The following is a 27,621-nucleotide window of genomic DNA, read 5'->3' as shown; positions in this document are numbered from 1 at the left end:
GATGGCTACTTTTACTGGCATAATTGAAGGTCAATACATCCATCCGCAGTCAACTAATTGCCCTACTCTTTTTGGCAACATTTCATCCAGAGATGCTTCATCAAAATATACATTCCATTTCCAAGCAGGCTGAAATAATGTTCATTATGTTCAGGTAAATTGTAGTGGAATATCCACATTCTGATAATTCTCGGTGCATTTATTCTATTTCTGAGTTTCCTGGAAATTGTGTAAGTGGGTTTCAATCTCAACTACTGAATATCAGATATCCTACAAGGATTAATTGGAACATTCCAGCCAAATTTTAAAATCTTGCTGGTTCCTGTGAATTGGTGACAGATGATGTAGACAAGGCTGACAGGAAACTTCCTTAGTATTCATGCAGCATAGCATTGATGAGGCCTGAATTTCACCCCTTAAAGGAGAGAAATATAATAGAATCATCCTCATATTTTGTGTGTGTATTCAAAACTTTAATATTGGGGGAATCTTTTAATTCATCTCTGAATGAATCTTTGAATGCAAACACACACACACACACACACACACACACACACACACACTGAACAGGGATTGGAATAGAGTTTAACATATTAAGATTTTCTGCATTCGACGTTCTAGCAACGGTGAACCACTTTATTAAGACCAATTTTCTCACCAAGAACAATTAGAAAATTTAGGTTGAAAAATGCAAAAAAAAAAAAAAAAAGTCTATTTGAAATCAAGCCAAGACTTGAATGGCAAAGACCCTGGAGCATAGAAACCCAGAATGATTAGACATATTTACAAAAATTGACACAAATCTTGTTATCTAAGAAGGAAATTGAATTGGTAATTAGAAATCTTCCCACAGAGAAAACTTCAGGCCAAGATTACTCCACTGGTGAATTCTATGAACAATTTGAAGTATAAATAATATTCAAATTATAACTCCTTCAGAATGTGAAAAAAGAGGGACATCCTTTACTCATTTTATGAGAACAGCCTAAACTTGTGATTGACCCTTTATAAAGGCATTCCTAAGAAGGCAAAATGTAAACCAATACCCCTCATAAATATTGACAAAAAAGTCCTCAACAAAATGTAAGTAAATTAAGTACAATAATATGTAAAAAAAATAATAATGTAACATGGCCAAGTAAAGATTTTCCTGAAGCTAAAGTTTTATTTTACATTCAAACATCAATTATTTAATTCTAGTTTTCATCTGGAAATGTAGGGATAAACAAAAGAATGTTGTTCTCCTACTTATAAAAACAAAAAGAAAAACGCAAGTCTGTGATTTTTCTTGAAATTATCCGACAGCAGAGGTTGGAAGGCAAGCAGCAAAACTGAAATCTAAGGAGAGCCAGAAGTCTGCAGGCAGAAAGAGGGGGCCAAACCCCTAATAACCAGGAGCAGGTGCAGTTTGACACCAGCAAGGATTCAGTTAGAACAGTTCATCTGGAGGCCTGGTGTGAGATGTTGGGAGAGGATAGAGCCTCTGAGGGTGAAAACCTATGAAGGAAAGTATGCAAGTGGTCCCCCCGTTAGCAAAAATCATGAGAAAACATCCCCTCGTGGTGCAGGTCTGGGAGAGGAAAACAATACTTAATGCAAAAATGCCATAAAACTCCACTGGTAATCTCCCCTATGGCACAAAATGACTCTGTCAATGGACAATTTCTTTCCCTCCTGCAGTCTCTGAAAGTGGACTTTGGTAATCTCTAAACTAGATAATAAAAAGCAATATTAACTTCTGCAGGAAAAGAAAGTGTACATTTTTTGAATTTATGTTGTACATGTAATAAATAAGAACAAAACATGAGATATTGCTATATTTCTTCTCAATTCTTTTCCTCTAAAATGTGTGGCTAGGTCTCTGTGCTAATAATGAACTGTATGACAGTAAGTTGTTAATCCCATTATTCTTCTTGCTGGAAACTTCCTGAGGAAAGCCTTACCTCTGTGAAGTGGTATTTTGTACCAGCAGGAAATAGCAGCACTGGTTAATTCAGACCAGTATAAACCTAGGGACATCTGTCTTACTATGATATTTGCCAATTATTAATTTCTTCTTTCAACAAATATTTATTTAGTGCCACTTATGTGTCAGTCACTTTCATATAATAAGGATTCATGGACCTTATATATCTATTGGGAGAGAGAGAACTTATCAAATAACAAAAAGAGCAAGGTTATCATACCCGAAATTAGTATTAAACAGGAGAGAATGGTTGTTCTCTGACAGCTTATTACAAAAGACTGTCTAGACCGGGATGTTGCAGAGGGCTTCTCTGAGGAACCATGTCAGTGAGCTCAAAGAATAAACAGAGGAAGGATGGGGAACAGAAGATGATTGGGGAATGTGCTACATACAAAGTGCCTAAGGCCTGTACAGATGTCTGTACAATAGCCCTGGGGCAGAAGGGCCACGAGATCAAGATGCTGAAAGAAGACAAGAGACTAGAACCAAGAAACAAAGACTTGAGAAGGCTGCGATAAGCCAGGAAGAGAGGGAACCTAGCAGCTCTGTGAAGGAAGTTGGTCTTTGTCCCAAAGGAAATGAAAAGCTACTACAGAGGTTTGAATTAAGCTAGGCCAAACTGGCAACAGCTTTGCATTTTGAGTAGCGCCTCTTAGTGGCCATGCTAGGAACAGCTGTGAGGAAAGCCAGATGATGACAGAACTGTTCAGAGACCTTTGCCATCACCCAGGTAGGACTTCACGCAGCCTTGCTGTCTGAGCCCACGTGGTTGCGGTTGCTGTTGTCCCTTGGCTTGTTTGACTGCATTTCTCAGATCCAACTGACTTGAAAACAGTGTTGTTGCTGTTTTTTTTTTTTTTTTTCTATTTCAGGAGAAATATATATGCAAAGAAAAGTGATGTACAAGAACGATGTGAGCTTGGCTGTGAGAAGCTGTCCAATGTTAATCCCTAACAATGGAAATATTAATAAGCAAAATCATTGCTTTTCCTTAAAGGAACTTACAATCACTCATTTTATTATCACAGCAGAGACACTTGATTCTCTAACACTGAAGCAGAGTCAAGAGATACACTTGGTGAGTTCTTTAGGACTACTTTCCCCACACGGAAACAGCTCATACTGTGATGCTGCAACTTAGGCAATGGCATTAGAATTAAATTGTTGAGACCTTCATTCCTACATTCAGGGTTTTGCAAACGCCACAGTTCTTAATCCATAATCTCTTCTGTGATCATAAAGCAATATAATGGTAAAATTCAAACACATTTTCAGAATGACTTATCAAATACATAATCAAAAGAATAGCTCCATAACCTTTAAGGTGTGATTTCTCTTTTTTAATTTTTTATTATTTATTTATTTATTTATTTAAAAAAAATTTTAACGTTTATTTATTACTGAGAGACAGAGACAGAGCACGAGCACGGGAGGGGCGGAGAGAAGGGGAGACGCGGAATCTGAAGCAGGCTCCAGGCTCTGAGCTGTCAGCACAGAACCCGACGCGGGGCTTGAACTCACAAACCATGTGCTCATGACCTGAGTTGAAGTTGGACACTTAACCGACTCAGCCACCCAGGCACCCCTCTCTCTTTTCTTTAGAAGTCTGATATGATTTGGACTACTTCAAAAGAACTTCATGTCATGGTTACTTCATGGTATGGAGGATGTGGAAAACAGATCATTGACTTGTAATAATATTCAATTACATAGTAACATTTTAATACACAGGTCATGGCTTATGCCACTGGGAGTCAAAAATGTGAGTGATCTTGGAGAGTGTCTTGCCCATGTTCCCAATAGGATGAATGTTGGCCTCTCCTATACTTTATTTTTTTAATTCTTTGTTTTACGTTTATTCATTTTGAGAGAGAGAGACAGAGACAGAGACAGAGAGCGGAAGGGGCAAAGAGAAAGAGACAGACAGAGAGAGAGAGAGAGAGAGAGAGAATCCCAAGCAGGCTCCACACTGTCAGTGAAGAGCCCAATTCAGGGCTTGAATTCATATACCGTGAGATCATGACTGAGCCAAAATCAAGAGTCAGATGCTTAACTGACTGAAACACCCAGGCGCCCCAGCCTCTCCTTCACTTTCTAAGTAACATGGAAGATACAGGGGCAGTTGCTCTCCTCAGAGAGATGGTGTGGTCACTTTGGGTCACTCTAAGGGCAGAGGTTCTTAACACTGCTGTCAATCCATATTTTCTTGCAGTAAACAAAGTATGTTTTAAAGCATTTATGGCATCATAGTCTTCTTACTCCCAAGAAAGCTTCTTTTCCCACTGATCAGAAAGATGGATGTTACAACTGCAAGAATAAAAATAAATAACTTTTTAAATGAGGGTTGACGAGCGTACCAGCAAAGAATAACTAAAAGGCTAAAAAGACAAAAGAGAACTCACTTCCTGAAAGTCACAGGACCACAGGCAAGGGCAGCTGCAATCGACCTGTGAGGTCAGTGAGCTGGAGGGAGGTTAGGATGGACAGAGAGCTGAAAAAAGGCCCTGAGACAACATGATTTCCAGGTCAGGGCTTGTGAAATCACAGTTCATGAACTGACCCTGGAAATCAACAGTCATCAATGCTTTTCTCTCTGCATCACTTCGCTTTCTGCTCGTTACACTTTATTTGGAAGCAAAGTAGAATCAATAAAATATTTTTTCGGGCAATCCACGAACTTCAGAAAACTTGGCCTTCCACTTGGCCAAAGTTTATTTTAGAGCAGAAAGACAGATTTCATGATCACGCTGATAGTCGAGGGGCCTGTAGGTCTCTGATAACCTCAAACCAACTCTGCTTCCCTGTATCAGGTGCACCTGCTCTGGCAGCAAATACTGTCAGGCCTTTCGCTGCTTCTTCCTTACCCATCAGTGATGAGCTTGTACTAATTTGATAAGAAAAGAAAAAGTATTCCTTGGTGAATGCTTTTATATCAGTGGATTTTTAAGTACTTCTAAAAAGACTTCTGAACAGGAACTATGGTCAAGGGAAGTAGGTTTAATTTTTCTCCTTGCTCCCAATGTGGTCATACCTGAATCTAAGCCAAGATATTCTGATTTAATGTCACTCAAGGTAACTATGGAGCATTGCAGCCCCTTCAAATTGTTGGGAAAGGTTTTTTTTAAAACACATTTTCATATGATGGGCTATTTCCTCCTTTTCCTTTTTATCTGACTCTTTTGTAGTTTTTTTTTTTCTTTAGCATGAGTTAAACATACAATAAAAATGTCCTTTGAATTAACGTTTTGATGCTAACCTTTAGTAAAGTATTTTAGAAATGCCACTGCATAGGTGAAAACATATCAGGAATGGCTGGGTCCATCTACATGTGGAGATAAACAAGTTCCATCAGGTGTAGAACCATGTCGGTAGACCAGTGCTGGCCACTCAGGTAGCAAATGGTCTCATACAAAAACAAGACAGATGCAAAACATCAAAATACATTGAGCAGTTCTTTCTTCCACTGTGGGATGAGAGCAAATTAGCTTAACAAATATTTACTGAGACACCTTTTGTCTTCACTGATGGCTAGTGCCCAGTAAAAATATTCAATGAGGCTTGATAAAGTAACAATATGAAAAACAGGTTGAAATTGTATTTAATTTGCACAAAAATGTATTATTTGCTTATTTATTTATAGTGAAGCAACCCCCTCTAAGAGTTAACCAATTTGCCAGTTGGATTGAAAGATCACTATCTGTTAGCAGATCTTTAGATGGTCTGTGAAAGCACCCTGGTGATAATAAGACTACTTTAGAAAACCTCCTTAGCATTTGGATTTTGAGGGGCACATGGTTTTCCCTGTGATGAAGGTGTGACTTCCAGAAATCTCACGCCTCAGTCCAGATAAGAGACATATCACATGGCCTGAGGTGTTGAATAGAGAGCACTGTGCAAGCCCTATATGTGGGGAAATGAGTGAGTCTGTCAGCCATCTTTATTTTTAAAGACTCATTTACTAGATCTGAATTTTTAGAAAAAAAAAATATCCACCCTCGATTCTTTGTTTATTTTTCTTTAGGGAGACAACCCTGAAATTTGAGGAGCAAAATGTAAACAAAAAGACCTCTGGCTAAGATATTAGTTGATATTTTCTGAAGACTGACTGCCAGGCTTTTTATTGGCGTCCACTTGAATGCTAAACTAGCTTTTCTTACTATCCACCGGCAAGAAATCTTCCTTAGAATTCTGCCTATCCAGTAGCTCAGGCTTTGTCCCCACTTTAGAAAATGTAGCCCATCAGCATGCCTTAAACAAAATCCAGCTCCCTTGCTTTTTACTCAGTCCTTGGAGTTTATGCTAAAATTTGTATGACATTATAGACCTTTTTTCCCCTCTTGGTATATTTCTTTTAAAGTATCTTTCACCATACTTCACTTTTTAAAGAATTGTGCCCTAAAATGTGTATTTAAAAACGATTCTTCTTTTAAAGGCAATAAATACCAAAATAATTTTAGTTTTTCCTGTTCAAATTTATTCTGAGGCAAAGAGAAGAATTCTTTCAAATATAAGCCCTGCTAAGAATGAATTCAAGTTTGGCAGCAGTCTTATTCATTTCAAGGAGCTTGGTAATTAGAACTTATCCAAATATGTTACTTTCATTGTTTCTTAAAATCTCTGGTCCAGGTGCCATCCCTGATCTGCTGAATCAAAATCTTTGATGTTAGGGCCTTTATTTCAAAGCACCCACAAGTGATTTGCTGGGCGCTTCTGGTTAGAGACTTAAATTTTATATCTGGCATCCTTTCAGGGAGATCAATGTTTAATATGCTAATCAATTGGCTTACCTAATGACACTTGGGGAAATCATTAACTAACCTTACATGTAAAAGTCACTTTCATTTTTATTCATTTTGGACTGTACCACATGGAGCTATCATGACAAAGAGATTGATTAGGAATCAACACCAGCCATCCAAAGCCTTCTGACCTTGTAAGTTTTTTTGGTAGGAAAAAAAAAAAAAAAAAAAAAAAACCACACAAAAACAACAAAACCAAAACCCACTGGTTTTTGTTTGGTCTGGTTTGGATCCTCCCTACAGCATGTGACTACTGAATGGTATGCGACTGTTCCTTAATTTCTACAGGTTAGAGGGATCACTACTGATCCATATGAGGTGTTCATTCACTAGGACTTCTTGAAGTGAGCTTGCTGTACGTCATAGGGCCAATTTTAAGTGATATCACACCAAGAATATTCTTCACATTTTCGGATACTCTGACCTCAGTAGTGAATGTCCTAAAACTGTCTGTCTCAAGATGTCCTGATTGAATTTTGAGTCTATCCACACGTGCAGATATTACATAAGATCATTCCAAATTTTGTCGATTTTTTTTTTTGTCCAGTCATTTTTGTGGAATGTGGTAGTAGACAAACAATTCAGAAACTTTATTTGTAAAACTGGGTAAGAGAGCTGGATTGTTAATGCACAGGGCAATGAAAGGGTAAAATAATGTTTTAGGAAGACTGTCTTAGAGGTAACACGCAAATGAAATTAGGATTTGAAATAGACAGGAATCAGGGACATAGAACAATAAGGTAGGTGTGATTTCAAACCCACAGACAGATTAGGGAAGGTGAAGATGTGAATCCCGGGTGGGAATGAGCAGAGCTGGAGGCGCTGTGAAGGAGTCTATTCTACAGGAACAAATATAACACCTAAGGGCTGGCCAGACTATACAGTTATAGCTCTTGTATGCATGCAACAATGCATGCAACCTAAACAGTGGATATTACCTGCAGGATTGTATACATAAAGCATTTAAGAAGATAGCTGGCTGATACCATTGCACAAATCTGGTTATCAGCACAGACAGGATTTGAATTGTAAAGCCTTTGACTCTTTTGTTCTGCTGCCATTCAAGGAAGCAGCTGATGTTGAAAGCTCACTACACAGTTTCCAACAATAAAGGCAGATGAAGGAAGCATTGCGACAGGAGAGCCACAGCCAAGAAAGCAACTGACAAAGAGGAGTATGTCATCAGTTTAGGAGACAACATTGGATGAAACAAACCAACCCAATAATCAGAGCACAGTGAAAGTAACAATGTATTACAAGGTAAAACTCTTCCAGCCTTCATTATGTGCTGCTTCCTTTTCTAAGCATTGCATATCTTTTAAGGCATTTTTCTCCTTGTAACCACCATGTGAGCGGAGAATCATTATCCTTATTCTGCAGAGAAGTTAAGTGACTTGCACAAGGTTTCCATAGCTAGAAAGTGAAGAAGCTGGAATTTGAACAGACTCTTTTTTATTACAGGTAGGCACTTAAAACGAAGAGAATTATTCAGATTGCACAGACCGGCTACACAGCCAAGCCTAATGTGTGTTGTAATGAAGTTCAAGGAATCTCTACAGAATGAGGGCATGGATAGATGCATGAGTAAAAGAGGACGGGAAGTGAGAAGTAAGTAAAACATGGAAGGAGCCCACGAGGAAGTGATGAAAAGAAAGCAGGTCTGAGAAGTCTGGGGCATGTATGAGTTCTAATCAGTCTAGTGGAGCGATCTTGCAATGATTTGGAAACAGAGAACTAAATAAGAGGTGACAGAGTTGGATGAGAGTGGTTTTTGCACTGTTTAAAAACTTCCAGACATGATAAAATATTTAGAAAATACCTGAAAATGTAATAAAGCATAAAATTCCATATTCCTCTACCTGAAGATAAACACTGTTAACGTTTTCTATGCCCATGTGTAAAAAAAAAAAAAAATCTTTGTCAGAGAAAAATTGGTATTTTCAACCAAACTTGCTTGTGACTCCTTTTGTTCTAAAGCAAAGCACATGGTTTGTATTCATGGGCAATGTAAGTTGCTTTCCTATTGAAAGGGCGGGCCTACGCCAGCCAACTCCATCTTCTTCTGTGTCCTTCACCTAGACCACGCCTCCTCCCCTTGAGTAACCTCCCGCTCACCCGTTTAAACTTCCTGATCAAAACACGCCCAGCGACCTGCATAACAGGACTCCGACCCTTCCCCAGCCAATCAGCTGAGGCCACAGCCATTACCTCACCAACTGCCCCTAGACCCCTATAAAACCTTTGTGCTTTTGAAACTCGCTCTCTCTCCCTGGTATCTCACCGCTGCGTCGGTGCAGGTAGGGGATTGAGCTCGAGCTAGCTCGAATAAAGGCTCTTTTGCTTTTGCATCGGACTCAGCTCCCTGGTGGTCTTTGGGGATCACGAATTCTGGGCATAACACTATAGGCACCGGTGAGAGAATATGAAAATTTCTAAACCTCTTCCAGTTTTATTTTATTTTTTTCCTAAAAGTCAGAAACCTGGACAACAGGACACAGTAGAGCCTTTCGGTGTACAGAGTTAGGCTTGTAGATGAGAAGGGGCTTCAGAGCTGAATTGCCCAGTAAAATAAAGTGGAAACATTGGCATTTGGATGAAGCCAAAAGAACTTTCCTAAAGGAGATAAGTAAAGGTCCTAGAAAGCAATGAAACACGATGGTAGGATGAGCCGAAAGATATTTTACGATATTATATTTTACAAAACATTCTTTACAAGTGTTTCTATTGAGCACTGTAAACCACACACACCCATCTCCCTGAAGTTTCAGGAAAGCCCGTATTCTGAGAGTCTATGTCTGTGAAAATCAAGTACACAGGCAATTTTCCTATCTCTAGTAAGATGGTATACAAGAGGGACACTATTGGATGATGAGATAATTTACTTACTGAACTAAAATAATGAGTGTTGTGGCTTATACCAGGAAGGACCATTAAAAACAGGAGCCACCCTCCCACAGCGGCTCTTTCTCCCTAGGCTCTACTACTTGTTAGAGCAGTGATTACATTATGAGCTGTGTAAGGACTGTCTTGCTTAACAATAAAATTGATTTAAACTATCAGTATGGAGACCTTTGCCAGTGTTACTCGACCCTCCCTATATATTACAATCCCTTGGATAGCTTTTAAAATATATCGTGCTCAGGCCGCCCCCAAAGATTCTCATTTAGTTGCTTGGTAACTGGTTTAGTTGCAACTGGTAGAAATGTAGATACGGGGAAGATCAAGTCAGGAGAACATGCAGAAGTGAAACTATAGAGAGAAATGCCCAGGGCAAAGGAGAGAGCATTTGAAAGTACCTACAGTGAGGAAGCGGAAAAAGAAAAAAACAAAACAAAACAGAAAAATTGAAATTAGAAGAAAAGAAACAAATATCCAGGAGAGAACAGCTTATGATACAGCCTCTGGATGAAGAGTCAAGAGCGATGAGGAAGGCATACTGTCACATGCTGCTGAAGTTAACTCGATGATAAATCCCCTGGATTTGGTAAGCAGAAGGTCATAGGGAGTGACAGACGAGGCTATGTAAGTGTTGGGGGTGGGGGTGTATTCAAGGGAGGAGTGGCCAGGATCTGTCAGGTGAGAGATGGGGGAAGGGAGGGGTAAGGAGTGGACGCAGCAGGTGAGGAAGACATATCTTCAGCGAGGTTTGCACTTGAAGGAAAGAGAGCCATAAGGGGCTGACCATGTAGAAGTGGTGGGCTCAAGGGAACATTCTTTTGAAGACTGGAGAGAACTGAGACTGTCTGAGAGCAAACGGGAAGCAACGCTTGGAAATTGTAGAGAAAATATTGTAGGAAAATTGTAGGAAAATATTGTAGAGAAAAGGGGTATTTTAAAAAGCGACAATGAGGAGAAAGCATGAACCCCAGAGTCTAGGAGCAAAGAGCACAGTATCTGGAGGTGGATTGCTCAGTGTGACCCCTGGCCACGCCACCTCCCAGGTGGCATTTTGTAAGTGCCACACGGCGTGTGATTTTGCGTGAAGGAAATGTGGGATTTTGATTAAATTCTTTAACCTTCCCGTGTGTCGATTTCCACTTCTATAAAATGAGCATAATATCTTAAAGAGTTATTGCGAGGAATATATGAGTATGTACAAAAAAAGACATTAAGGCAGTGTAGCAGTGTTGGTTTGCTGTTATTATTAATGATATCTTTGACCCATACTAGCTTTATGTTCATAGAAAACCACACACAAAAATAAATCCCTACTATTCCTGAGAGCATTTTTCTAAAGAAAAAACTGGGGTATCTGGAGCTCCCACGAATTGAACCTGATTTTTGAATGAAGGAGGAAGAAAGCCAGGCCAGTGCAGAATCCAAGTGCCTATGGAAACGTAAGAATGCCCTTCTTTTCAATCTAAGTTGAATAGCTGTTGGAATTGATGACTGCAGGGAATCATTTCCTTCCTTTGATACCTACTTTGCCTCCTTTAAATCAGATTCAGTTATGATCCTGTGGGTATAATGATCTTTAAAATATAGAGCGTCTCACACAAAAGGCAATGCAGAGGGACCTGAAGCCATTAATGTTTTCAGTACGAGACAGGAAGCAGGGATTATGGAAGGCTATTTTCTTCATGTTTTGATAGCAAGCTATTAATATAAGGCACCTCCCTCAATTTCCAGGGGAGTCTTTTATTTTCCCTTTTTCCAAGTAATAACTTGGGGTATTATAGATGGGAGTGCCATTATTTTCCCAGTTTGGTTGTTCTGAAATTGCACAGCCTGCTCATAACCTCTCACTTCTATTTCTTGCTGGACCCTAGTGATTTTTTTTCCCTGACGACTCCTCCGTTGGCCATCTCTGGGTAGTCACCAATTGTGCATTGATTGCATTTCTGTCCTGCTCGCAGAGACTCATCCCTGTTCCCGTAACTTAGTAAATAATAGAGCTTTGTATTCATAGGTTTTTAATACCTCCAAGCTCCTTGCACTGGACTCTGCTCTTTTTGTTTGACTTCCAAGATTTTTATTATAATTTCAAATCCAAAATGTTTACTATGAAGACAGATCTGTAAGGCTCCTGTTAATCAAACGTGGTTGCTTTTTTTTATTATTTTTAAAAAAATTTTTGTTTTAATGTTTATATATTTTTGAGAGAGAGACAGAGAGACAGAGACAGAGTGCAAGCCGGGAAGGGGCAGAGAGAGAGAGGGAGACACAGAATCCGAAGTAGGCTCCAGGCTCTGAGCTGTCAGCACAGAGCCTGATGCAGGGCTCGAACCCACAAAGCATGAGATCAAGACCTGAACTGAAGTTGGACGCCCAACCAGCTGAGCCACCCAGGTGCCCCTGTGGTTGCTTTTTTCTAAATTATGGCTGAAGATGGCTGCTAGCTTGGAACCGCCTGACAATATTGTTTTCTGCTTCCATTAAAAGCCTTCTAATCACATCTTGGAGGTAGATGAACAGCCTACCAAGGCCCTACTAGGAAAAAAGAATTGAAAGGAAAATTGAGGTCTAGTAATGTATGTACTGCAGAGGTATATCAGGTATTGACAGGAAGGCCACTGGGCTGGAGACCAATGGGATAGAAGTCACTAGCTGGTCAGCAAAAGCAAAAAGTAGGAAGAAAAAGAAAAAAGATGCTGAACAACAGCCAAGGAACCGAATGACCTTTTTCTGGCAACCCTGGAGAAGATTCTTAAAATTCTCCAGCCTATAAGGGCACCTGGGTGGCTCAGTCTAGATTTCACCTCAGGTCATGACCTCGCAGTTCGTGATTTCCGGTCTCAAAATGGGCTCTACACGAACAGTGCAGAGCCTGCATGGGATTGTCTCTCTCCCCCTCTCTCTCTGCCCCTCCTGTGCTATCTCCCTCTCTCTCTTTCAAAATAAATAAATAAACTTAAAAAAAGAAAACTCTCCAGCCTAGAGATTAAAATGTGCAAAGATTTTATTAGAAGAAATTCCTGGGGAGAGAAGATGGGGAATAAGCTAACAAAGACCAGGGGACCTTTCAGATTATGAAGCAAGTGTGACCCTGACTGAAGGAAATAGGGAGAGAAAGATGAATGGAAACATCCAAACTGGCATGTAGATTCTTACACTGCCATCCAGTCTAAGGAAGGTTTAGCAAGACCACCGAGGAGTCCATGAACCGAATTCAGTTATCACAGGAGTCCTGTGTCTTCCATGAATGGGCTTGCCTGAGTGGCCCTATTGCATTCAGTCAGCAGGTGGAAAATGTGGTTTCCACAGAACTTAGGGAAAAATTTCAGAGTGTAGCAGCTGGGCCCTTGGCCGATGACTCAAAATTTAGTGATCTGTAAGGCGCATTCTCATGACAACCGCAAGATCCGTATGAAGTTTACACACTTGGTATCTAAATATGTGTGTTTTTAGAATTATGCCTCATATAGCTTATGGCAACAACATATTTCCAGAATTTCTGATGTTTTTCAGGAATGAGGTAAGAGTGGAATGAGCCCCTGGCTATACTCCACTGGAGACATAACGAACACTTGCGGTCATGGCACTACATACGTTATGTGTCTACCGTGGCTTCTCTAGGCTTTCTTTTTGTAAATAGTGATCTCCAGAAGGGCAGAGTCCATGCCTGAGTCTGTGTGATTTGCCAAAAAACACATCAAAGAGGGGGTAGATAAATACTGACCACCAGCCCTGACTAGATCACATAGTAATGGTGAGACATTGGAAAAGTCATGTCACTTCTTGGGCTTTGAGTTTCTCCTTAATGAAATACTGGGACTAGGTTACATTACTTTTGAGATCTCTTTGGGCTCAAAAATGTTTAGTTTTGAATGCTCCCACTTGAGTATCAAACAATAGCCTTCTTACAATTTGGAGAAGCATGAAACATTTTTTTAAAAGTGTGCGGAGAAAATGAAACATGTTTCCTTAATTATGCAGGAAGCCTACATAATTATGTAGGGTCTGAAAGGAAAAGTGGAAATAAAGATTACTGCAAATAGTCAAAATGTGTTTCCACTTAGAGTGTCCCAAGCCCTGAGCTGCACAGCAACAAACCACAAGTTCTCACACCCCCAAGATCCTTGCAGACTGTGTATAGGCTACGTTGTCTTTCAATCTTTGATCTGTTACTACTGAGCACATCATCAATAGAGAGGACATTTTGTTGTTTTTACTAGAACAATTTTTTTAAAAAATATGCCCCACATTTGAGGATTTTTTCCTGATACATTTTGAATCTAATATGGATAGATGGTTCTGAGGCTTTCCTGTTTAAAGAAATTGTTATGAAATCATCCAGAATCAATAGTTGAAGGTCTGTAGCCTTTTTAATTCATCAAATTTGATCAAATTTTAAGTGGCATTAATTAAATCAAAACACATTTACAGTTCTAGTTTTAAATACTCTCAGTGTTCTTTAGAAATAAGCATAATGCAACTTCTCAGAGAATTAAATTCTTCAGAGAAGAATGAATGAACAGTGCAACAAGAAAGAACACGCTTAAGTAATGGAAAGAGCTTTGTTCTTAGAAAATGTACATGCTTTGAGACTAGTGCCTAAAACTTTTAGTCACAAATCTTGTAACAGTGGTATCTGGTGTAAGAAAATCTAATCAACATTCATCAATGACACAAAAAACACCTTCATCACGAATTCGAAGGAGAGATAGCTCAATTAAATGGGGACATATACAATATAACAAAAAGCTTTTTAATTCTTTGGATCTTGCAATTCTGCCACAAATAGAGGAAGAAAGCATAATATTAAATCAAAACCATACCTGTGATTTAAAAATATCGTTAATCTAGGCAATGGAGATAAAGCTTTAATAGCATTAAATTTAATAGCACTGAGATAAATTTAATAGCACTGAAAACCTTTCCATTAATTAGACTGGATGATATAAAAACTGCAGAAACCCTTGGAAGTCCGGATGACAGGTATTGCTGGAGGTTGTCTGAAATTGGCTAAAATGTCAGGAGTGTAATATTTCCCTAATGCTTCAAGAAACAAGAAGTTAAAAAGAGGCACCTGGGTGGCTCAGTTGGTTAAGCATCTGACTCTCAATTTCGGTTCAGGTCATGATCTCGTGGTTCGTGGGTTCAAGCTCTGCATCGGGCTCTGTGCTGACAGCAGAGAGCCTGCTTAGGATTCTCTCTCTCCCTTTCTCTCTGCCCCTCCCTTCCTCATGCTCTCTCTCGCTCTCAGAATAAATAAATAAATATTTTTTAAAATTAAAAAATAATAAGTTAAAAACAAAAGAAAAAGTCATCTCCCTGTTTTCTGGCATTCACCAAAATTGCCAACCAGTTCTTTTTTTTTTCCCTTCCAAGATTTTATTTAAATGCAAGTTAGTTAACACACAGCATATAGTGTAATATTGGTTTCAGGAGTAGAATTTAGTGATTCATCACTTACATACAATACTCACCATAACAAGTGCCCTCCTTAATGCCCATCCCCCATTTAGCCCATCCCCCCACCCGCCTCCCATCCAGAAACCCTCAGTTTGTTCTTCAGAGTTAAAAGTCTCTTATGGTTTGCCTCCATCTGTGTTTTTATCTTATTTCATTTTTCCTTCCCTTCCCCTGTGTTATCTGTTTTTTTTTTTTTCTTAAATTCCACATATGAGTGAAATCATATGGTATTTGTCTTTCTCTGGCTGACTGACTTCCCTTAGCATAATACCTTCTACCTCCATTCACATTGTTGCAAATGGCAAGATTTCATTCTTTTGCATGGCTGAACAATATTTCATGGTATTTATATACCGCATCTATTTTATCCACCTGGTTCTTATCTAATGTCCTGGTCCTATTGCCAACAGACTGAATGAAATTTTAATTCCAAGCAGCTGCCAGCAAGGAAGCCATCTTTCGCGGTGACCAAAAGGGATGGGACTTTCATAGACATTCACTTGCTCAAAGTGAGTTTCTTTTTGGTAGAAAGAAAAGCAAGAGTAAATTGATATTCCAACCTCTAATATCAAATAACAAGCTATTCTGAGACACATGATAACTAGCTTCTGGACCTGGGCCTGCTATGGCCTCACTAAAGTGCCTTGCACATGATAGTTAGGGTCACATAGGCTGGAGCTCCAGCAGAATGTGTACAAGTGAAGACCTCACACGTGGAGTTGTGTGGCCCACATATTCCCACATCCCCTCCGGCTGTAACACTCCAAGACCATCACTGCACCGTCCAGGGCACACGATCATGAACTATTGGAACAGCTATGTGGAGAAAGCCACAGGAGCTCATTTAGCCTTTTAATTAACAGCCATTTTTGTTGAGGATTTTTTGCTATTTCTCCACCTTTGTGAACCTTAGCCAATTTTTCTTGCTAGGCAGTTTCCTATTTCATTTCTGGTAAGAAACAAATATTAGAAAACTTCTTGTTGCAAACCAGTGACACTTAGGTCAACCAGCCTTGAGAGCTATTTAGTTTAGTCCTATAGACCTCTATAGTGTTTGAAAGGCAAGGTCACTAGGCAGGTGCTTTGTGATGCAGGCAGCTTAGCGGCTGATTTACAGTCAACCTCCTTCATGTATTGATGTTTTATGCTTGACCACTATAGACCTGAGTTTGCACTGAGATAAACTTTGCTTTTATACAAGACAGGAAAAGTAGACTGATGCACAGAATTATTTTTAAAGATTATTTAATGATTTAAAGATTATTTAATGTTTATTTTTTTTATTTATTTTTTTATTTTTTTTATTTTTTAACATTTATTTATTTTTGAGACAGAGAGAGACAGAGCATGAACGGGGGAGGGTCAGAGAGAGGGAGACACAGAATCTGAAACAGGCTCCAGGCTCTGAGCTGTCAGCACAGAGCCTGACGCGGGGCTCGAACTCACGGACCATGAGATCATGACCTGAGCCGAAGTCGGCCGCTTAACCGACTGAGCCACCCAGGCGCCCTTAATGTTTATTTTTGAGAGAGAGAGTAAGAGCACGAGCAGGGGAGGGGCAGACAGAGGGAGGCAGAGGATCTGAAGCAGGCTTCGTGCTGTCAGCACAGAGCCTGACATGGGGATTGAACTCACAAACCACGAGATCGTGACCTGAGTTGAAGTCAGACCTTTAACCAACTGAGCCACCCAGGTGCCCGTAAAGATTATTTTAAATAATTAGTACTTGTCTTTTTTTTCTCACAAAACCTCAAGGTATCATGTGCTACTTAGGGAAGCTGCTAAGAAGACACAGACACACACACTCACACACACATGCACACACAAGAACAATTCAACTTTGATAAAGTTATCCAGAGTTCTGTAGTTAGAAATATTTTTTTTAAACATTTATTTATTTTTGAGACAGAGAGAGACAGAGCATGAACAGGGGAGGGGCAGAGAGAGAGGGAGACACAGAATCTGAAACAGGCTCCAGGCTCTGAGCAGCCAGCACAGAGCCCAACGCGGGGCTCAAACTCACGGACCATGAGATCATGACCTGAGCCGAAGTCGGACGCTTAACCGACCGAGCCACCCAGGCGCCCCAGAAATATTTTTTTTAAAGCTCTTGATTCCTCTCCTCCAGTTGCACTTGCTGGTTTGGAGGGTTGACCGTACTGTTTCATCACTGGCCCCCAACCCCAAGCCTTCCACACCTGACTCCTCTCATTCAAACATGCTGTACATTTTCTGACAACTTTCTATGCAGGTGTGAGATCTGGGGCTGGATCTGGTAGGTCTGGATTTGGATTCACTGCTTATAGGTTATTTAAAGTAAGTAATCTACTTTCTTTCCCAGCTGGGCTAAGGCATGGCCGGTGGAAGGTTTTATTTGCTCTCGTTTTTTATTTGTACACATTTAAAACTGTGTGAAAATGTTGAAATTTAGGTGGCACCATATAGCAAACTGAAGTTCAAAATGAGAATTTTGAAAAACAGAAATAATATAAGGAAGGAAAAGTTAGAAAATATAGTCATTCAAGATAATTTATTGATTCTTCCCTCTTTACCTTCTTACCTCATGATTCTGTTGTACTTTCTGAGTGAGGTCTACAATTTCCCAGAGGCCTCCCCACAGAAAAGAGAAGCTGTGTCTGAAGTCTGTGTCTCCTGTTTCTGGCTTGGGAATAAAAGCATAATTGGTCCATTTGAACAGGAGTTGGGGGGAAGGAATAAAAGTGATAAGCACTAATGTGGAAATAACTAAATAACAGCTCGCTAGACAGCAAAACTTCAGTCAAAAAAACTCACCCATAAAATGTTATTTCCAAAAGCAGTTCTGAATTTGAACTCTTCCCTGGTGATCCATACAACCCTAAGTACTGGGCTGCCCACTGGGACCTTTCTTGTCCCTCCCTCTTTGCTCCTAGGCTACCCATGTGCCCAGTAAGGTCACCGTTTTTAGAAGGGTCAAGATAATGAAGATTCTGATCTGTTTAATAAGGGTCAAGTTTGGCAAAACAGAATTTACTTCTTCAACTGCTTTATATAGGCTGCAAATGTAATTTTCCATACTTCCATAGGTAATATTTTCCAGAAGTTTTTCAAGGAAAATTAAAACTAGATAAAGAGGGGAACCCGGGTGGCTCAGTTGGTTAAGTGTCTGAGTTCAACTCAGGTCATGATCTCACAGTTTGTGGGTTTGGGCCCAGCATCAGGCTCTGGGCAGACAGCTCAGAACCTGGGCCTGCTTTGGATTCTGTGTCTCCTTCTCTCTCTGCCCTTCCCAGCTCATGCTCTATCTCACTCTCTCTCAAAATAAATAAATGTAATAAAAAAAATTTTAATAAAAAAAACTAGATAAAAGAGTGATAATAACATATTCTAATGGATTTCATTAGCCCCTTCACCATGATAATCAGAAATTATAAATAATCAGAAATATGTAATGTTGTAAGATACTAACATAGTATATCATATATATCTGGTATAATAAATAATCAGAAATTATTTGCATAACTGTAGGTGACTCTCACAATAGCCCATCCCTGTGTCAGTTAGGTAATTTCATGTTACCTTATTCTTATTAGCTTTTCAGTTAAGCTTGACAAAGAGAAACAAATTTTGAGGAAAAACAAAAATCACGAATCTTACTTTTTAATTTTTAATTTAACAAATATAGGTTATTACCTGTACAATATTTTAACCAGAACAAATAAATTAAAAATTAATTAATTAATACTGAGAGAAAGGCAATGGAACAATAAGTAACTGTCATTGTATGGGAGGTTGACATCCAGAGGATTTACATGTAAAATTATGGAACTGGACGGTATTATGCTGAGTGAAATAAGTCAGTCAAAGAAGGACAGATATCATATGTTTTCACTCATATGTGGATCTTGAGAGACTTAACAGAAGACCATGGGGGAAGGGAAGGGGAAAAAAAAGTAGATACAGACAGGGAGGAAGGCAAACCACAAGAGACTCTTAAATACTGAGAACAAACTGAGGGTGGGTGGAGGTGGGGGAGAGGGGAAAATGGGTGATGGGCATTGAGGAGGGCACTTGTTGGGATGAGCACTGGCTTTTGTATATAAGTCAATTTGACAATACATTATATTCATTTTAAAAATGTAAAATTATGTTTTTGAAAGGATATTATTTCTTTGGTATGTTAATTCAACTATCTACCAGGAACAGCTCAAGGAAGATTCAAATTAAATTTGCCAATGTTTTATAAAATATCCATAAATGTAGGGGCGCCTGGATGGTGCAGTTGGTTAAGCGTCCGATCTCACAGTTCATGAGTTCCCAGGTCATGATCTTGCAGTTCATGAGTTCAAGCCCTGCGTCGGGCTCTGGGCTGACAGCTCAGAGCCTGGAGCCTGCTTCAGATTCTGTGTGTCCCTTACTTTCTGCCCCTTCCCTGCTCATGCTTTCAATCTCTCTCTCTCAAAAAATAAACATTAAAATTTTTTTAATATCCATAAATTTTATTATCTCTTATTACTTGTAATGGCATAGACACACTTACAATGGACATAAACTAGCAGGTGTTCAACCTTGCTTTTTCTGAACCAAGTAATGATGAGATTTAGGTGTCCACCCCTCTCTAATGAAATCGATGTGACTAAGGAAAAGATGATTCTCATCTCGACCAGTTTCATGGCAATTTCATTACCTTGTGCCCCAGAGCCTTGGCTAATGCTAATTAAAGCATGGTATTTCCCTAAGGGTACCATTGTTCTAGATTGCCCTACATTTATGTAAAGATAAATGTCATTATTTATTCCAGTGTGAGTTAGGTATTTACTTGTATTCAAATGTACCCTATCTGAAATCTTTTTGTCAACAATTTTTGATATCATATCACCACATTTATTTTATAGTTAATGAAACTGAGGTACCCAGTGTCCATAGGATGAAACTTTCAATTCTAGAACTGCCTGTTTTCTTCAAAACACAAGATCTGCCCCTGATAGAGGCTTTCTCCTGTTCCGAGGAATACTCAATAATTATGTCTGTGTTTATTTTCTTCCTGTTATTAGCTTTTTTTGTACGGGGGCACCCACTGAAGATACAGTAATTATTTTTTGGACCAGAAGTTTAGATAATAATATGGAGCCTCCAGAACTTCATATTCCTTTGATAATTATAAAGCTTCTTTCATTTATTTATTTTTTGTATGGAAGAGAACATCTATGACATTAATGGACTGATGATTGAAACACTAAGAAGCTACTCTTTTACTTTGAGAAAACATTTTATTCATTTTCTTAAATGCATGTGGACCCATGTCAGGATGGTTCATTTGTCCAGCATTTTTTTTTTTTTTGACATTGTAACACTATTGATGGTAACACTGAGTACTCTAGAAACTTTTTGAAAGTTCCCTAGAAAATATACAAATGTGCCACTGTTCATACTATGAATGGAGATAGACTGGGGCCTTTGGAGCTCTGTTTAGCTACAAGGAGACAGAATAACATAATAGAAAGAGCATTGAACTAACACTAAAGAAAATCAACTTCTGGTCTAGATTCTGATAAAAATATTCTGAACCTCATCTGAAAAACAGAACATTCATCCAAATAACTTCCAAAGTCCTTTCTAGTCTGAAATGGCACATATTAACAGGGTCTTTTTCTAGGGTGAGGCACTAGAGGGAGTTTCAAGGTATCTGATCAGAAGATTCTCAATTCCATTTGCAACAGTTCACCGTAACAAACAAAAATCATAGTGTAGAACACTGGGTCTGCTGGGCTATAAATGTTGCTTAGTGTAGTGAACTCCATTGACAATTGGGAGACTCTCTGTGTTCTGCCTGATGCTCTCCAGGCAATGTGTCTACATTTGGATAGTTACCAAAATCATGGAAGCCACTTCTCTAAATTGGCTGCATGGCCATTAACTTGGATAATTAATGACACTCAATAGAAGTTTGTGAGCAATTAGGAGTTAGGCAATTTACTAGATTATTTTCACATCTAATCCCTAGAACAACTATATGAAGTAATATAGTGATTTTAAAAATCTTTATTTATTTTGAGAGAGAGAGAGAGAGAGAGAGGAAGAGAGAGAGAGGGAGAGAGACAGAATCCCAAGCAGGTTCTGTGCTGGTAGTGTGGAACTGTGAGATCATGACTGAAATCAAGAGTCAGACAGTTAACTGACTGAACCACCCAGGTGCCTCATAGTGATGTTTTAGTCTTATCCATAAAATATAAAAGAAAAAAAAATTGTGAAGTTTTGAGGGAATCAGGGAAATAATACACATAATGTATCTTAATATTTTTGGTTTGTGCTGAGCCTTACACAAATTCAAATTTCTATGTAAGCACTTTGCCACTAAGGGCCAACAGGATTCCAAAGATCACACCAGCATAGTTATAGTTCCTGTTCCTATAAGACAAAACAAACAAAAAAAGGCGTAATATAGAGTAACGGTATAGTCCACAGAGAACTTAAAAGTAATCCTTTAAAATTCTAACTGACCTGACTCATGTAACATAATTGTATCACAGAACAAAGAGCAGGATTATTTAAATGAATGCAAAAAACAGGGGCACCCGGGTGGCTCAGCCGGTTAAGCATTCCACTCTTGATTTCGGCTCAGGTCATGACCTCACGGTTCCTGAATTCGAGCCCCACATTGGACTCTGCTCTGACAGCATGGGGCGTGCTTGGAATTATCTGTCTCCCTCTCTCTCTCTCTGCCCTTGTCTACTCATGCTTTTTCTCAAAAATAAATAAATAAACATTAAAAAACAATAAAACAAAGATATGCAGAAAACAAAAACAAACATACACAAAAAAATCCCCCAGCACCAAAATGTAAAATTCACAATGTCTGGCATCCAATCAAGAATTATCAGCTATGTCATGAAGCAGAAAAATATGATTTATAATTATAATAAAAATCAGTAAATAGACACAGACCTAGAAATGATAGCACTGATGGAATTGCAGGCACAGACACTTAAGAAAGAGATACTATAAATGTGTCCTATAAATTAAAGACAGTACAAAAAAAATGAACATAAAGAGTAGAAAAGTTTAAGTTATAAAAAAGACTCAAGGGAACCTCTAGAGATATATAGCACATTGTATCTGAAATGAAAATTACACTGGATAGGAACTAAGCATATTAGATACTTCAGAAGAAAACATCAATGAACTCAAAGACACAGCAATATAAAGTACGCTAAAATAAAGGACAAGGAGGCAAAAGACTGAAAAAATATAGAGCCTCAGTAATTTGGGGGACAATATCAAGCAGTCTGATAAGTATGTACATGGGATCCCAAAAGGTGATGCGAGGTATAAAAATATTAGAAAAAATAATGACTTAAAACTTTCAATTTAATGAGAACTATTAAAACACAGATCCAAGAAGATCAATAACCCTGAAGCAGAATAAATAGAAGTAAAACCACTCCAAAGCATAAAATAATTGAAATGCTGAAACCAAATAATAAAGTGAAAAATTTAAATGCCATCAGAGAAAAGAGACACATTTTATACAAGGGAATAAACACAGGAATGATAGTAGCCTTTTCATTAGAAATTAGGGAAGTGAGGGGCACGTGGTTCAGCTGGTTAAACATCCAACTCTTGGTTTCGGCTCAGGTCATGATCTTGCTACTCAGGAGTTCAAGCCCTGCATCCGGTTCTGTACTGACAGCATGGAGCCTGCTTGGGATTCTCTGTCTCCCTATCTTTCTGCCTTTTCCCCCCACTCATACTTTCTCTCTGTCTCAAAAATAAATAAGTATAAAAAAAAAAAATAAATTAAGGAAGTGAAAAGACAACAGAGTGGCATCTTTAAAGTGCCTTTTTTAAAAAAACATTTTTTTTAACGTTTGTTTATTTTTGAGAAAGAGAGAGAGCATGAACGGGGGAGGGTCAGAGAGAGGGAGACACAGAATCTGAAACAGGCTCCAGGCTCTGAGCTGTCAGCACAGAGCCTGACGCCGGGTTCGAACTCACCGTGAGATCATGACCTGAGCCGAAGTCGGATGCTTATCGGATGCTTAACCGACCAAGCCACCCAGGCGCCCCTTTAAAGTACCTTTTAAAAGGACTGTCAATTTGCAAATGCTGTATATAATGACGGTGGTGGTCGTTATAGAACAGTATGCATTTTTCAAAAATCATGTAATTGAGCACCTAAAAGGGGTAAAGGTTAAGAAGTGCAAATTCAAACTCAATCAAATGAATTTAAAACAATATGTACATATATATTGTTATTTTTTTATGTTTTTTTATTTTTGAAACAGAGAGAGACAGACCATGAGCAGAGGAGGAGCAAAGAGAGGAGACACAGAATCTGAAGCAGGCTCCAGGTTCTGAGCTGTCAGCACAGAGCCCGACATAGAGCTTGAACCCACAAACCGCGAGATCATGACCTGAGCCAAAGTCAGATGCTTCACTGCTTAACCATCTGAGCCATCTAGGTGCCCCTAAAACAATATATTTAATGATCATGAACAGCATTGGAAAACTGAAGGTATATTGCTCATTACTTATTGAAAATTGAGAACATTATTTCTATAGGTAGTTGTTGAGTTTACAGTGGCTTTTCTGAAAAGGTACGTTAATGGGACGACCATTAATTTTTAGTATCAGCAATTCATAACTGTCAAAGCCTCTGATGAAAGCTTCTCTATGTAGAAATGATTCTAAATGCATATGATAACATTTTCTTTTCATTGTGGGAGGTTCTTGGCTTGGTTGCCTGCCGTCCATCCACATGTTCAAGTTGAGAATCCCTTGTCTATTTACAGAATTTAACCATTTTAAAACTACCAGGCTCTGAGCCACGTGAAGGTAGCCAGACACTGTGATCATCTTGTGATTGTGCAGGACTTATTAGTATGCACATTTATAGTGCACACAGAAGGGACAGAGTCAAGCCATCACTACTGATGGGCATCCAAAGCTTATATCCTCCTCTGCTTTTTGAGTGATCTTGTTTCTGTGATGACAGTCAGTAATCAGTCATAAATGTAACCATAGATGAATCTATTGGCAAGTATACTTGAGCATGTGGGTTCTCTGCATTCTCATTCTTTCTCCCTTTTTGGATAGTATTCATATGAATGTAACAAAATTTATTTCTTTATTCTTCTCTTGAGGGACATTTATGCTGTTTTCAGTTTGGAGCCATTAAGAAGAAAACTTCTCCGAATCTTGGGTGGATAGGTGTTTTCATTTCTCTTACATATAATATACACCCATATAAAATGGGTATACCCATAATATGACCCATATAGAATGGGTCATAGAGCAGGAGTAAGATAAACTCTATGAGAAACTTCAAATGGTTTCCCCAATTGGTTATAAATACTACCTCCCACTAGAAATGTTCAGCTTTTAAAATATGTTCCCTCTAATAAAGAGTATTAACAATGACTTATGGGTATTATTTGTGTTTCCTTAAGAATTAAGAGTTTAAGCACTTTTTGTTGTGACTGTTGGATTGTATGACATCGTTTGTGAAGAGTTTATTCATGTTTTATGCATATTTTTAATTGGTTTATTTGACTTTTGGGTGTTTATTTGTAAGAGTTCTTTGAATATTTTGATACAAGTTCTTTTTCAGATACAAATGAAATGAAATCCAAATCCTGCACTATCTTGTGCCCCCCTCCAACTACCTTTCCCAACTTTCTCTTCCTTTGGGGATAATTTCCACGAAATAAATTAAAAACATAACATCTAATTTGTGTTGAGGTTTAGAACAAAATATATCTATGATAAAATCTGCTTCATATAAATAGAATCCATCCCTTCCTCTCAAATGTTGTGCTGTTGCTATTTTATCACATAATAATTAAAAGCTATTTCAAGTATGTCTATCAAAATAATAACTTTCAAATATCAGTTGATCTTTCAGTATCTATTAATCACATGATGAAAAGACCTAAAAATGAAATTAGTTATAAACATATAGGTGTTTAATTTAAAAGTTACAGTGAATAGTATAAAATGTGCAATTTCTAAGATTGGATGGAGTTTTTGCCTCAGTTTTCCCTAATTTAGTGCCATAAATAAGAGACTTATAAGTGAGAAAGTAATATAAGTAAAATATATAAATATATTTTATTTATATATTTAATTTAAATATTTAAATATTCACCATTTATATTTTTATTATTACACTTTTATATATAACAAGAATTTTCACTTGGAGAAGACTTCCAATCATCCTTCCCAGATAAAAATTAACTAATTAGTCAACCAGAATCTTCCATATGGAAGATGGAATCTAATACTTTGTTCCTTACAAAATTGAAAAGAAACTTTATTTTTTTATGTTATATTCTTAAATGTAATTTTTGATGATGCATTACAATGTGATTTAGAATGTAAAGTAGACAAATTAAAAAAAAAAAAAAAGAAATGGGTGTGTCTGGGTGGCTCAGTCGGTGAGCATCCGACTTCGGCTCATATCATGATTTCATGATTCATGGGTTCAAGCCCCGCATTGGGCTCTGTGCTGACAGCTTGGAGTCTGGAGACTGCTTTGGATTCTGTGTGTGTCTCTCTCTCTGCCCTTCCCCCACTTGTGCTCTGTCTCTGTCTTAAAAATAAATAAATGTTAAAAAAAAGAAATCATTATAAAATAAAACTTTCTACATTCCCACCAACTTATTTACATGAGCACTCATTCTCAATCTTTACAATCAGGAAGTTTAAAAAATAAGAAAAAATATGTTTTTAAATAATTTAAAATTTGGTTTGCCTGTCACTGACTGAATGGTAGCCTGCCTATCTTCCTTCCAAAAACAGAACACTTTTTTGTTTTGTCTAACATACTCTTGTCTCAGCTTCCAGGTAAGACATTTCAGACTATAAATTCCATGAGAGCACATATCTTGTATGATTTGGTTTACCAATAATCTAAATCTAAATTTTAATTTGCATTTTTTTCTAATCAAGACATTGCCACAACCACGGTCTTTCTACTTTAGCTTCTTGTTTTCATGTTTTTACACCTATGTGAAAAGTCCCAGAACCCATGAATTACTAGTTTTCTGTGATGAATTTTATAAAATGCAGTTTGCATCTTTTCTGGTCCCATTAAAATCACTAAGTTCTAATGACTCCCTGAGTTTACCTTAAATAGCCAGGATTTGTTTGCTTTTTTATTCTTTTTATTCATTCATTACTTTTTTGCTTATAGATTGTTCCACTTTACCCATAACATTAATCCAGGTAAAATATGAAATGATAGCAGTTGTGTAGATCTTCCTTCTTCCCATGAACATCACCACCAGTTTGCCAAAAGAAGAGCCTTTATAATTACCAAAGGATTATAAATGAATTTATTGTGTCCACTGGAGATGGGATGTATTATTTTTTGCATCAGCTAAGATAAGACATTTTTTTCCACCAGAAAGGACCTCTCCCTTCAGACTATTTGGAAAGAAACATTATCCACTAAGGACATTTGAGAGGTGTACATATAGAAAAGTCTGTTAACCATTAACCCCACAAAATGCATTCGAGGATCAATTAAAATTAGTCTCATTATAAACAGATCGAGAGAGCTGAATTATGGACAGGGATTGTCCCTAGGGAAAGCCAAACTGAGAAAAGATTTTTTATCAATACAAGGAAAAATAATAGGCTAAATCATAAAAATTTAAGTAGTAATGAGGGAAATGATGACAAAAGGGATAACAAACAAACTATGAAAAGGAAAGATGTGACAATAAAGGGATACAGTGTCAAGGGGAATACAATCCTAATGTCTTTGATGGAAGCAATTTTGCAATTGTCCTCTTTTCCTGAGAATCATGAATTAGCAGTCACTTGACTCTATATCTAGAGTGGAGAGTGAATTAAGAATGATGGAGAGAGTGAATTAAGAATGATGGAGAGAGTGAATTTTCTATGTAAGAAGAAAATCCGTATATAATTCAGTAATAACCATCTAAGAAAATGCATTACCTATCATTGAGTATATAAATCAGAATGAACAAGTAGGGATAAAGAATTCAATATATTTTTAGCCATTTTGAAAAAGGTATGCTTTAATCCATACAGATAATAAACACAGGGTTTCAAGTACATATTGGTAAGTCACAGAAAAAGACAATTGCATAAAGTCTACCTGGAGATGCTCAAAGACTACCACAGGACAACATTCTAGTCTGTGACCCACAGTTAGAACTCTTCCCAAATTATATGTTACAAATGCAGAATGAATTGCCACATCCTCTGTTCTCCTAGAAAAGTTTAAGCATTTAATAACCCAGCCAACAGAGATATTTCATTGAGGATTTTGGCAAGAATCTGCTTGAGCTTATCTGGGGCCATTAGTTGACTGGTCTGGTTTTCCCCAATCTCATCCTCATAAACCTTTTAAACTGATTGGCTGCCATTTTGTGATATTTTATGCACTTACAATAGAAATATCAAGCTCTCCATGGATTTGTCTTCAAGTTTTACAAAGCATTTTAGTTAAGCACCATGTTTAGCTTTTGATCTACTAAGGAATTCCTATAC

Source organism: Panthera pardus, unplaced genomic scaffold (genome assembly GCF_024362965.1).
Source record: "Panthera pardus isolate Hobbes unplaced genomic scaffold, ASM2436296v1 HiC_scaffold_10, whole genome shotgun sequence".
Lineage (NCBI taxonomy): Eukaryota > Metazoa > Chordata > Mammalia > Carnivora > Felidae > Panthera > Panthera pardus.
This window is presented reverse-complemented; position numbering follows the sequence as displayed.